The 12128-nt window shown below is 42.3% G+C and overlaps 1 long non-coding RNA gene across 1 annotated transcript in view; it reads right to left on the bottom strand.

The window, feature by feature from the left end:
* Positions 1 to 355: 355 nt before the first annotated feature.
* Positions 356 to 12128, bottom strand: part of LOC143689078 (uncharacterized) — a 152038-nt gene continuing 140265 nt past the window's right edge. Inside the window, exon 12 of the long non-coding RNA XR_013178543.1 lies at positions 356 to 794. This is a non-coding gene — a long non-coding RNA (uncharacterized LOC143689078). The remainder of the gene's footprint in view (positions 795 to 12128) is intronic.

Genomic DNA, 12128 nt, shown 5'->3' with positions numbered 1-12128 from the left:
CTCAGTGGGGCACCAAAAACATCTCCACATGCCCTTCTCTCCTGTCTCCCAACCTGCTTCTTGACTGAACCTGGCTAGAAACTGGAGGGCAAAGGAGCCTGTTAAATACCATTTGCAAGAAAAGGTAGAGGATGAATCTGAGAGCAAACAAGCAAATGTCAGGAGGTAAAGTGCCCAGCATTATCTGCTAAATATAGTTATCCTTCCCCACATGTTCTAGACTTTTTGGCAATTTTCAGAAATTGAATCTGTCAATAGCAGTTGAAGATTTACCACCACTAAGGAAATAGTTTTGAGTAGAAAATTATCAATTGCCTAAATGTGCATGACAGATACTGATTTAATGTCAAAAAAATACTACAATTTACTCACAGTCCCAAAGGGAGTTAGAGGGGAGGCAAAGACCCAATTACAGGTTGCACAGTCTATCCCTAGCCATCATCAAGTTCTTCTAAAATATTTCATGAAAATAAAAATAGTTTTTCTTCCAGATAGAAATATACATTTTTGAGGAAAGTCCAGAAGTCAGCTGAGGGGTGAGCGTGGCGCAGTCATCGGGCTACAGCCTTGAATTAGAGTGGATGGCTATTGATTGATGTATAAAAGGCCCTCCCCAGCTTGTGGGTTTGTTTGATGAATTCTTCCTGGAATGAGTGTCTGCTCCGCTGTGGTTCAGCAGAACTGCACTGCTGGTCGGAGGTTTTGTGGCTCTCATGTAATTATAGCATATTCGTTCCATTCCTCACACCACTCAGTAAACGGCATTGATGAAACTTATCTGGCATCAGAAGAACCTGGAATCCCAAAAACAAAAACAACATTAAACTATTTTAATAGAACAGTAGGAGAAATGGGCTGCAGCAGCTGTGAGCGCGGAGCCCCATGCTGGGTTCTGTGCTTAAGTCACTGCATCTTCTTCCCAGGCCAGTGCTGAAAGGGCCCTTGTGATGCAGAAGACAAAACAGGCTCAGGAAGACCAGGAGGGCCACCCGAGGCCACGCGCTGGAGGCTGCAAAGCCAGGATGTGAACCTGGTCACACTGATTCCGCAGCTTATGACACCCAAAGGATGGTAATGGCGACGTGAACAGCTGACATCCACGATTTGGGCCTTTGAACATTCTGATATTTCTACCTAGAAATTCTTCCCTGCCCCACTGGTTTCTATTCATCTCTTAGTCCTTGGCTGAGATGCCACCTCTTCTGGGAAGACTTGTCTCCCCAAGTGCATAGTGCTTCCCTCCTACACACTTACTGCTTTTATCCCTGTGTTCTAATTGATTTCCTCTGTCCTGGCACCCTGTGAGGACAGGGCCTTGCTTTGTCTTGTTTACATTCATTTCCCCGGCACAACTCTCATCACAGAAGGTGCTAAACTGATGTCCATGGATGGCTGGGCGCCAGGCAGTGTCTAGCCAGGACCACATTTCCTACTCACTCCCTAAAAGGCTTTGGGTGCAAAGCATGCGCCCAGCACCCAGCACCCAGCACGGGGAGCTTCTTAACAAATCTAATTTCCTCCTGTCACCTCTCCATCCTCCCATTTACCCTATCCTGACTCCCTAAGGAAAACACACGCGCACACACGCATACACACACATTTTAACTGGAGTTACCCTTCTCTTTGTCTCCAAAACTGTTACTTTAAGGAACAATGAGTCTCATATTTATTGAGTACTGCAAAAAGCACAGCCCCTTGGAGGGCAGGTTCTGCAAAATACAATAGTTATTCTATCCCCGCGAGGCATATGCTACCCGGCTGTGGAGTATATACATGGATGCACATTAAACATGGTGAACAAAACAGCCGGTGACTTCTGAAGAGACGCCTGACATCCACCACCCCGCTGGGCCCAGGCCCCGCTCGCTCCTTCCCTCCTGGGGGCCTGTGGCCTCCCGCTGGGCCCCGCAGACTCCAGTCGCCGGGACAACAAGAAGAAACCAGTTCTCAGGCCAAACCAGGCCAGCCGAGTGCACTGGGCACGTTATTTAATCCCTCCCGGCTTCAGGTGTGGCGGGTGGGGCACTTTCTATTCTGCTCCTCAGATTCCCAGAGGAACTGAGGAGGGGGCATTTCTGCCAGTTTGCCAGGAGGAAGTCATGTTGTGGAGACAATTCTTCCCCCCTGCCCACCCCCAGCCCCCAAGACACATTTGTTACACAGTCCACAGGCGTCCTGCGGTAACGATATCAGTCGGCAAGCACCGGCGTAGCTGCCAGAGTTCGCCATCATGAGACTCGTGTTTCCGCCCTATTGGTTAAAAACCTGCCATGGAGGAAGGACCTGTTAATTGCCAGTTCTTCAAGCCATGATCCCTATTTTTTCCATTTTGTAAATGAGAAAAGGGAGGCTTCAAGAAATTAGATCAGCTTAAGGGAGGGGAAGAGCTGGGATTTGAACCTGGGCCAGCCCAGCTCTCAGCTCCCTCCCTGCTGCCTCCATTAGCCAAGGGGCCTGCTTGTGTAGGAAGGCAGCTTGTCTTCAAATAAGCTGCTCCCTTTTCACAATCCAAATTCAGAAAGAAACTTTGATTCATTTACTTAAAAGTAAAGTCCTTAGCAAAAATCCAGGTTTATTAAATGAAAATTATATGTGTAAAGTAATGAACAGACTTTCTTGTGCTTAACAGAATAAATTAAAAACATACAGAAAAGAGCTTGGGTACAAGCATCTGCCAAGTTGCCCAGTTCAGGAGAGATAAAGTGCACCCCCATGGGATCGAAAGAAAAATCCACGAGACTTAGATTAACCCCATCGCTTTTGAACTACATGAAAGTTACTTTTTGGTTTCCATTAAATCCAGTTTTTTTAGTCACTTGCGAAAGCATTTGTTTTTGTCCTTGGTTGAACTTGAGAAGGGATAGAACAATTTTATTGACACCGTAAGCTGCTACACACACACACACACACACACACACACACACACACACACACACACACACACTGCGTTAATGCATTGAATTTATAAAATCCATTAACAATTTAGGTTTGAAAATCAGAGTAAATGCAACAGCAATATATTACTTTTTTGATGTTATGACTCTGTGTATACAGGCCTACTACCCCACATAGTCAATTCTCTCCTTCCTTCCTCCCCTCTACCCTTTCCTTCTTTCCCCTTCTCTTTCTGACAAATATGGGTGACAGGAAGATATAAGTTGACTACGGTTTGAACTGGCTGGCCTATACATAAAATATTATTTGTAGTAGGTAACTATTAAAAAAATTCCTTTGTTTGGGTAAATACCCTCTTGAACGTATTGAGCCAATCAAGGTGAGCTGGTCCAAGGGAAGTTTAAAATGACTCATGCATAACAGGAATTTTCAATTCAATGGACATCTATAGAGAGAGGGCTGAGACACGAGGAGAGTGAGAGGAGGGGTCTCTGGAGACAAACAGGGGCCCCGACAACTAGGTGGGTGATGGGTATGTATGGAGGGGATAGCCACTGAGACTTTCCTATAGGGATTGTGTCTGGGAATTTCTAGGAACAGGAAAGACAGGGTTTCAAGCTGAATTCTCTCTAAGACAGACATTCCCTTGTCACCGGACACCTATTCCAACTTTTTATTCCCTTCTCTTCTCTTCTTCTATTGAAGAGTCTGGAAAGCTAAAACCCACATACTGAGTCCCTCTTACAACCAGAGGTAGGCACGTGACATAGCTCTGGAAGGTAAGACATGAATAATATTTGCTGAGGATTTGGGGGACAGAAAGTCTTCGTTTCCCTGTCACAGGAGCTACTCCTTCTTTCTCTCCTTCCTCTCTTCCTCTTTCTTCCTTCCTGGTTATTTTCTTTTGACCATTAGGGAAAGACCAAGAGAATTCCATAGACTTCTGCCCTAACATCCTGGCTGAGATGCATGAACTGCATCGCTCTGGAGTTCTTGTTACATAGGAAAAAGGAAAATGTCTGCTTACAGTTTCATATGAGAGGTTTTCCTTTACTTGCAGCTGAATGAAATCCCATCCTAAATAATATTTCCTACGTGACTCCCAGGGGGGCTCTTTAAGTAAATGAAAGAAAAAGGAAGACGAGTAGTTCCAGCATTTCAGATACTGTCCAAGAGCAAAACAGATGGAAACCCAAGTGAAAGCAGTAGAGTTAGGACTGAAGCCCAGGCTGACTCAGGCAGTGGTGAGACTCAGACACACACACACATGCCAGATGAAGATAGCCAAGGCAAGGAGGTGGGGTGGGGAGAGAGGAAGAGCCTGGGCCCTGCTTTTGTATGTTATGTAATGAAGGCACAAACTATTTGGGAAATAAAGAAAGAGGAATCTCTTAAATCTGGGGCGGGGCTAGGAACATCAGGTGAAGGCACAGAACAGTTATTTCTGTCTGTTTTTCTTTTCGGAACACAGAAATTTAATTGCCAGGCTCATCTTGGAAATGCCCAGCAGGGATACGGGTCCTCATTGTCTGAAGTCCAGGCACAGGTCCCTGCAACTTTACTAGGATCTGACAGCATGGGCACCAAAATTGGCCTTCTTATAGTTAAAATTCGGTATTTAATTAAATGTTTTATAATAAAAGCTATTATAAATGCTTCCTTACAAAAACTTGAAGCAGGAAGTAACTAAATAAATATTGTTAGCAAGAGAAGACAAAATAAAAGATGTGCCAAAAGGGGGAAAATAAGTGTAACTAATAAAGTATCAGTGGCAGAGAGAGTTCAAATGGAGTCGAGAGGCTACTCTGGAGGTCACTCTCACACAAGCTTCAGGTAGACATTGCTACTTACCATAACTTGCCAACCCCCAACCAGGACCATTCCAGCCAATCCTAAAGAACACCTAGGGCAATATATAAGATCCCACAAGGGTTCCGTGCACTAGAGTAACTTGCCAGAAACCTAAAACCTCCAGATGAGTCCCTGGTCCAGATAAGCCTGAAACCTAGAGGGCCCAGCCTCTCCAGAACATCAGATAGCTCCATCTCCCTATCCCGTATTAATGACAGACCTTTCCAATATGAAAAATTTAGAGCTGCCATAGCCCAAATACCCCTAAAGAGAGGGATGGAAAGATCAAAGGTGATGGTGAAGTTATACGGTGAAGATGGATTTAACAAATGAATATAAATGCTGAATCATTAAATTGGTATCTCTTTTAGTCTCCAGTATCTTAGAGCAGCTAGAAATAAAAACCTAAAATTGTGGAATTGTAACCCAAACTCTGAAGTATGTTCTACAACTAATTGTGGTTCTGTGCTTTGAAATTTATTGCTTTTTTGTATATATGTTATTTTTCACAAGAAAAGAAGGAAAAGAGTTGATTGTGATGATAAAAAAGTATTTAAGCCCTCTAGACTCCTATGTTCTGGAGCAGCTAGAAGGAAAAATCTGAGAGGATTGTATGGCAGCCCATGACAAACTCTGGCATCTGTCCTGTAAACTACTTTTTGAAGAGTGCTTTGAAAACTGCTGCTTTTTTTATTTCTTTGCTTTGTATATATGTCATACTACACAATAAAAAGTTAAAAAAATAATAATATGTTCATTTAAGCTGTGGTAAAATATATATAACATCAGTTATATGTATTATATGTATTATATATATTATATATCAGTTTAACCGTTGAAGGGGAACAGTTCTTGGACACTAAGCTCATTCCTGTCACCGTGAGACTTGCACTTGTCTAAGTCCAGGCCACTGTCATCGCCCCGAACCTCAGCTCAAACTCATTTAGCAACAACTCCCCAATCCTCCCAAAAGTCATTTTGAATTATCTCTCTTTTAGTTAAATACTTATGTCTAAGAGATTGTGCATTCACTCAAATTAAACCTTAACAGTAGTATAATTGTTGGGATTGTATTTTTTTATGTAGAGATAATATATAAAGAACATAATAATTCCATTTTTGTATACTCTATGTAGTACAAATATTGTATTTGTATTGATTTTGATTTGAATAAGGCACCATAATAAAGGCATTTGTATACACATTTGATATTTTAAGGACCATTTTGGGTTGCCAGGAACTGTATTTAATAATATTAGAAGATAGTTAACAATGTTATTAACTTCTAATAATATTAGAAGTAGCTGGAGGACTTATCTAAAGTAAATTGGCTTTAGTTGAAAGAAATAAAATCAAACCTGGCTCTTACTGAAGTATAAACTTGCTACAATGCCCCCGTTTTGCATTTTCTCAGAAAAAGAAACCATTTTATCCTATCTTAATATGGCAATTGCAAAGTTCTTCAGACAATTGGTTGATCTCCTTTCAAAGCTTAAAGGAGTTCTTGGAAACAGTTTTATCACCTTATTCCATTGCTTTAGATGACATCTCTCTTTATGGCCCTTTAAATATGCATTTATATGAAAATGAGGCATTGCTTCTTCACACGTTTTCATTTCTGGCTCCCGAGTCTGAAGGTGAAGTGAATATAATCAAACCCACTCTGATTCCTGCAGCTGCTTGGGGTCTGGGCTGATTGGGGGCACGGAATGCTCAGAAAATACTGTGAGGGGACCTACAGATCCGCAGGGAGAATGAGCTCACCTTGGATTGGCTAATATGGCTGCTTTCACCGTGAGGGATGGTCACCGGCTCCTGCTAACATCCACCTAGGCTCATTCCCCCACGCCAAAGAGAGACAGCCCCAACCTTACGGATGTTAGATCTGCTCATGACAGCTGTGTAGAGGCTGGTCTGGCCTGGGGAGGCCCCACGGCCACTGCCACACTGCCACCCCCATGGAGCCCCCAGGTAAAAGGTGGCAAACTCTGCGGGAGGGCTGGCTAGGGCCGAGACAAGGCTGGTTTGGCTCCGGCAGGCAGGTGGAGGACCAGGTGTAGACTCAGAAAATGGGTCCAAAAGCCTTGTCCCTTCACTTATTCTGGGAACTGAGGTAAACCACTCAGTCCCTGTGCTGGTTTGAATCTATTATGTACCCCAGAAAAGCCATGTTCTTTTCATTCTAATCCAGTCTTGTGGGGGCAGACCTATTGTTTGGGTGGGACCTTTTGATGATGTTGTTTCCATGGAGATATGACACTACCTTTTGAAGCTCGCCGTAATCCTTTCCTGGAGCCCTTTATAAGAGAGAACTCAGAGCCAATTCGGAGAGAAGAGAAATGAAATCCAGAGTTTGCCCCAGAGAAGCTAAGGACCCACAGGTGCTAGCAAGAAAAAAATACTGGATTCTTGTCTTGGTGCTTTCATAAGCACTGCCTCTGTACCTGGAGACCCTCCCATTGCTTTGCAAGCAACTACGAATCTTTCAACAGGCAACCCAGACGTCCTTTTTATTTCCTTTAAGGGAGACACAAATGGTACTAAATTACTCTTCTTCCTCTGCTCCATTTCTGATCCTAGTCATATTTTTATTCTGTTTCTCCAAATGGAATTGTCTACTGTTTCTCTATCTTCTTTCCTAATTATAGTCCTATCCCAGGAGTTGGCAACTTTTTTTGTACAAAGCCTGATAGTATATAATAAAGGTTTTGTAGGCCCTAAGGTTTGCGTTGCAACTACTCAACTATGTTGACATAGCATGAAAAAAGTAGTCATAAATAATATATAAATGGATGAGTATGACCATTCCAATAAAACTTTATTTGCAAAACTGGCAGTAGACCAGATTTGGCCCATGGGTCATACATGGTTTCTGATCCCTACTCTATCTTACCCTTGCAGAATAGAGCTCGACATTATAAACACTGGAAAATGTATCTGTCCCAATTCTGCACCCAGGCCTGGTGCTGAAAGCTCCTCTTCCATTCAGAGGTTCTGTTCCTCTACATGCCAGGCTGTCTGGAGGAAAGCTGGAATGCAGAGTGGCCCATTGCATGGGTTTTTTCTCCAGAAGTCAGATGTTTTATTTTTTTGCTTGAACCCAAAAACCAGGACATGTAACAGTATGGAAAAGGTGCTGTTTATGGATCAGAAAGCTTGGGCTGAATTTCTGCTCTGGGCAGTTAGGCTACTCATTTCTTCTTTTTGAACCTCATTTCTTCATCTACAAAAATGGGTCATGGGTCCACATAGGAGAGCTATAGAGAAGACCAAAATGATGTCACACATGATATTGCATTGCAAACTGACAAGCCAGCAAATGTACGAGGTAATCAATATCATCATCATTATTATTAGTCTCAGACTCTAGCCTTCTCCCATGCTCTGCCTCCTGGGCCATTAGGAGAGGCATGTGTTCTTTCATTTCATTAATAATTAAAGTTCAGAAAGGTATCAAGTAAGGAACACATTGCACTAGTACCAAGAACTTTCCAAGCACTGTCCTAATTGATATTTTTATTGGTGAGTTCTTTTCTTATTTTGCTGGTACTTTGCTATTGGACAGGATTCTGGGATGAGCACTATCAAAGTGCTTGCTTAGATCCTGAGAGTGTGGGGAGTGGCAAATCACGCCCTGGCTACAGATGGGGAATAGGTTGGTGTTGCAAAGAGTGTTTTCTGTTTCATCAAAGTCTATTCTCTCCTTCTTTCTGAGTCCCAACTTTCCTGGCAGGATGCTAGAGCTATGAGACTTTGCTAGAATTAGGTGTCAGCAGTAGTAGAATGCAGTATACCACTTCTAGCCCTTGGGAAAAACAAGCAAACAAACCAAGGAAAGTAACATCCTCTCAGGTTCACTTCTCCTGGCTTTCCATTTTCCCACTGGGGGAGGATGTTGGCAAGAGAAACCCTGGAAGCCACTTAGGAATGCGGACAGCCTGGATCCCTTAATGACCTCATGGAGCAGAGCTGCTCCGACTTGGAATCTGCATTTTGGGCAATTACTCAAGGAAAATATGAGTTTCTTTAAAGTCTATTTGTTACAGCATTTTCTTACTAAAGATGACATAAATGGATTCACTTTATTTCCTTCCTCCCCTCATCTTCTTTTCTTTCTGCTTTCCTGTCCTCCTTCCCTTATTGCATAAATCCATAACCCTTGGGGTGAGATATGCTTTGAATTTAGAACTTTTCAGATTTTAGAAAGTTTATATGCTATATCAGGATTGATCCAAATTTCATGGCCTGAAGCTTGTGCAATTTGGGAGACCTCTTTGAGTAAAAGGTTTACACAGTTTTGAATACAAAATTGGATACAGAAGTAAGGTGCCATGAAGTTTAAGCTTCATTACCTTCACAGTAAATCTACCACTTATGGTATATATTTCAAATTGTTATATAATGCTACTGGTAAACTCTTTCTGAGCCCTATAATCAATCATTTAATATTTCTTCACCAAACATAAGAATATCTACATCATCTGGGATTAATAAAGACATTAAAAGCCTTTCAGTGATGAAGGTTGAATTTTTCCCCTAAATTATTTGTTAGGTTTGGTTTTGCTGTCAAATAGGTTTTAAAAATACACTTCTCAGAACTTTTTGAATTTTGGAATTGTGGATATGGATCTGTATTACAAGTCATCAGCCCTTTACTGGGTACTATGAGAAGAAGGAGGGTACCGTATGTTCAATCCAGTCCTTTCCTATGAGGGTCTACCATCTCACCAGAGAGCAGAAGATGAGGAAAACTAGCTACGGCCTCAGGAGCAGCTCATGCAGAATGAAAGACTTGTCTCAACCCATAAATCTGTTGGGTTGACAAAGGTAAGATTCATTGGGAACTGTTCTAGTTTGGCAGCTGCCAGAATGCAACACACCAGAGATGGATTGGCTTTTAATAAAAGGGGATTTGTTTTGTTGGTTCTTCAGAGGAAAGGCAGCTAACTTTCATCTGAGGTTCTTTCTTATGTGGGAAGGCTCAGGGTAATCTCTGCTGGTCTTCTCTCCAGGCCTCTGGGTTCCAACAGCTTTCCTCGGGGTGATTCCTTTCTGCATCTCCAAAGGCCTGGTCTGGGCTGCGCATACTGAGATGAGGTATGCTGAGCTGCTTGGGCTGTGTTATGTTGCGCTCTCTCATTTAAGCACCAGCCAATTAAGTCAAACATCATTCATTGCAGCAGGCACGCCTCCTAGCCAACTGCAGATGTAATTAGCAACAGATGAGGTTCACGTACCATTGGCACATGTCTGCAGCAACAGGACTAGGTGCCTTCACCTGGCCAAGTTGACAACTGAATCTAACTACCACAGGAACCAAAGATTTAGATGCCCTGGGGAATCCCCACACCTAACCATGCTGACATTCCTTGCTACCCACCTAGATGATGTGGCAGGTTCAGGCATCTCAAACACTGAGCCAGTTAGAAGCAAACTGATTTAAGAATCAGATAGACCTGCACTCAAATACTGAGCTCCAATACCTATTACTTGTGATATTGGTTAGGTTACCTAACTCTTCTGCATCATCAGTGGTAAGTAATAAGACACCACATGTAGTGATATTGACTGCCATTTGTTTTATGCACCAAGTACTGTGTTCGGTGCTTGTATGAATGATCTCTCTCAATCCTCCCAATAATCAAAAGAGATAGATTTATTATCATTATAAAGAGTAAAGAATTGAGGACCAGAGAGGTTTAGAAGCCTCTCTAAGGCTCAATTCTTTCTGACTCAAAGCCCTAGAACGGTTGCACTCCTTGGTGTAAGTAATAGTATAAAAATAACTCAAGAAGTTGTGAGCATAAAATGGTGCTCAAATCCTGTGTTACATCTGGTTTTTCTAGGGCTACTGAATCCTCTTCTTGGCATTGCATTTGACCCAGACACTTGATATCTGCTCTTAGTCTGACTTTACTTTTAGAAGACCTTATCCTAGACTTTAAAGGTAAGGTCATAATACAGTGCAGAATGAGGAGTGCAACTTGACCATAGCTAGTTTTTGTGACCTTCAAAATATCTTAACCTTTTTTGAAATACTAATTTGGTGATTTAATAGAAAATCTATATCTCAAGTTTCTATTGGAAAATTGATAGATGTGCCACTAGACATTTCTCCATGACAGTTACTGATAGTCCTCTAAATCTCACATAGGTTTCATTCTTATATATGTTCATAGCACCTTACACTTCTCTTTATAGCATTTAAAATAGTTCATACTTCTATATTTATTCCTGGAACTATGCAAGTTCTCTTTTTTTCCCTGACTGCAAAGGAAGCTCCATGTTTGATCTGCTGACTGAGCATCCTCAGTGACCAAGTGGGTGTCTGACCCAGTGTAAGTGTCAGCAATATTCATTAAAGAAATAAACATTTTTGAATTAATGAGGAAGGAAGATGTCATGAGGTGGTGTCCATGGCCCTTTCTGCACCCTATTTCCATGTCCATGCATTAAGCTATGCCTCTCAGCTTGAAACTGATGCCCAGTCTTATGGATTCCCCAACGACCACGAAGACCTGACCTCTAGGTTCAAACGTCCAAAGTACAACGACTTCACAGTGATAACCTCATGCCACTGATGACCCTAAGCAATAAGGAAATTAGAATTGTCAGGCCCTGTGGACTGTTAGTTTTTTCAACTTATTGGGGTTTCCATGTGGTAATTTTATGCTGCCATCTGGTGTTCTATTGACGATTTATTGGCAGTAAAACATAAGTAGGTCCCCAACCATAAGACTTGTCATGAGCTTCAGTTGGGAAACGGTCTCCAATTTACTTTGCCTGATAATGCAGTGATCGGCCATAATCACACCTTGATTTCAGATCCTCACTTTCCTCGGAGGATCTCAAGGTCCTTGAGCAGGTGGCTGCTGATCTTACCAACAAATATCAATCATTACCAACAAATATCAATCATGAGTGCAGAGGATGGAGAAGATTCATCAGCAAGCATTTTGTAAAGGCCCAACATGTTAATCCCCCCCTGTTTTATGCTGTTATTTGAGTGAATCCATTAATCCAACCCACTGAGCAACTACCAAAAATCCAATACCAGCATGTGGTGAATCTCCTGGACGTGAGGAAAAGACCTCCACAATCCGGACTCTTCAACAACTCAGTTCATATATTTTTCTAGAGTCTTTCCTGACCCTCCAGGTGGGATACCTTCTCCCAATTATCCTCCCCAGGGATAATTTGCATCTTGTAAATTTTTCTGCCATCTAGTTTGCCTCGCTTGAGGATCAGGTAGTCCCTGGCAAGGCACAGGTTTTCAAGGCAGATGGACATGGTGTGCCCCTGGACCCACGTTTGCTAGCCCAGCAAACTGGATATGCCAACTAAACTCTCAATTTCCTCATTCATAAAGTCAGAAATAAGGC

This window comes from Tamandua tetradactyla, chromosome 6 (assembly GCF_023851605.1).
Source record: "Tamandua tetradactyla isolate mTamTet1 chromosome 6, mTamTet1.pri, whole genome shotgun sequence".
NCBI lineage: Eukaryota > Metazoa > Chordata > Mammalia > Pilosa > Myrmecophagidae > Tamandua > Tamandua tetradactyla.
This window is presented reverse-complemented; position numbering and strand designations above follow the sequence as displayed.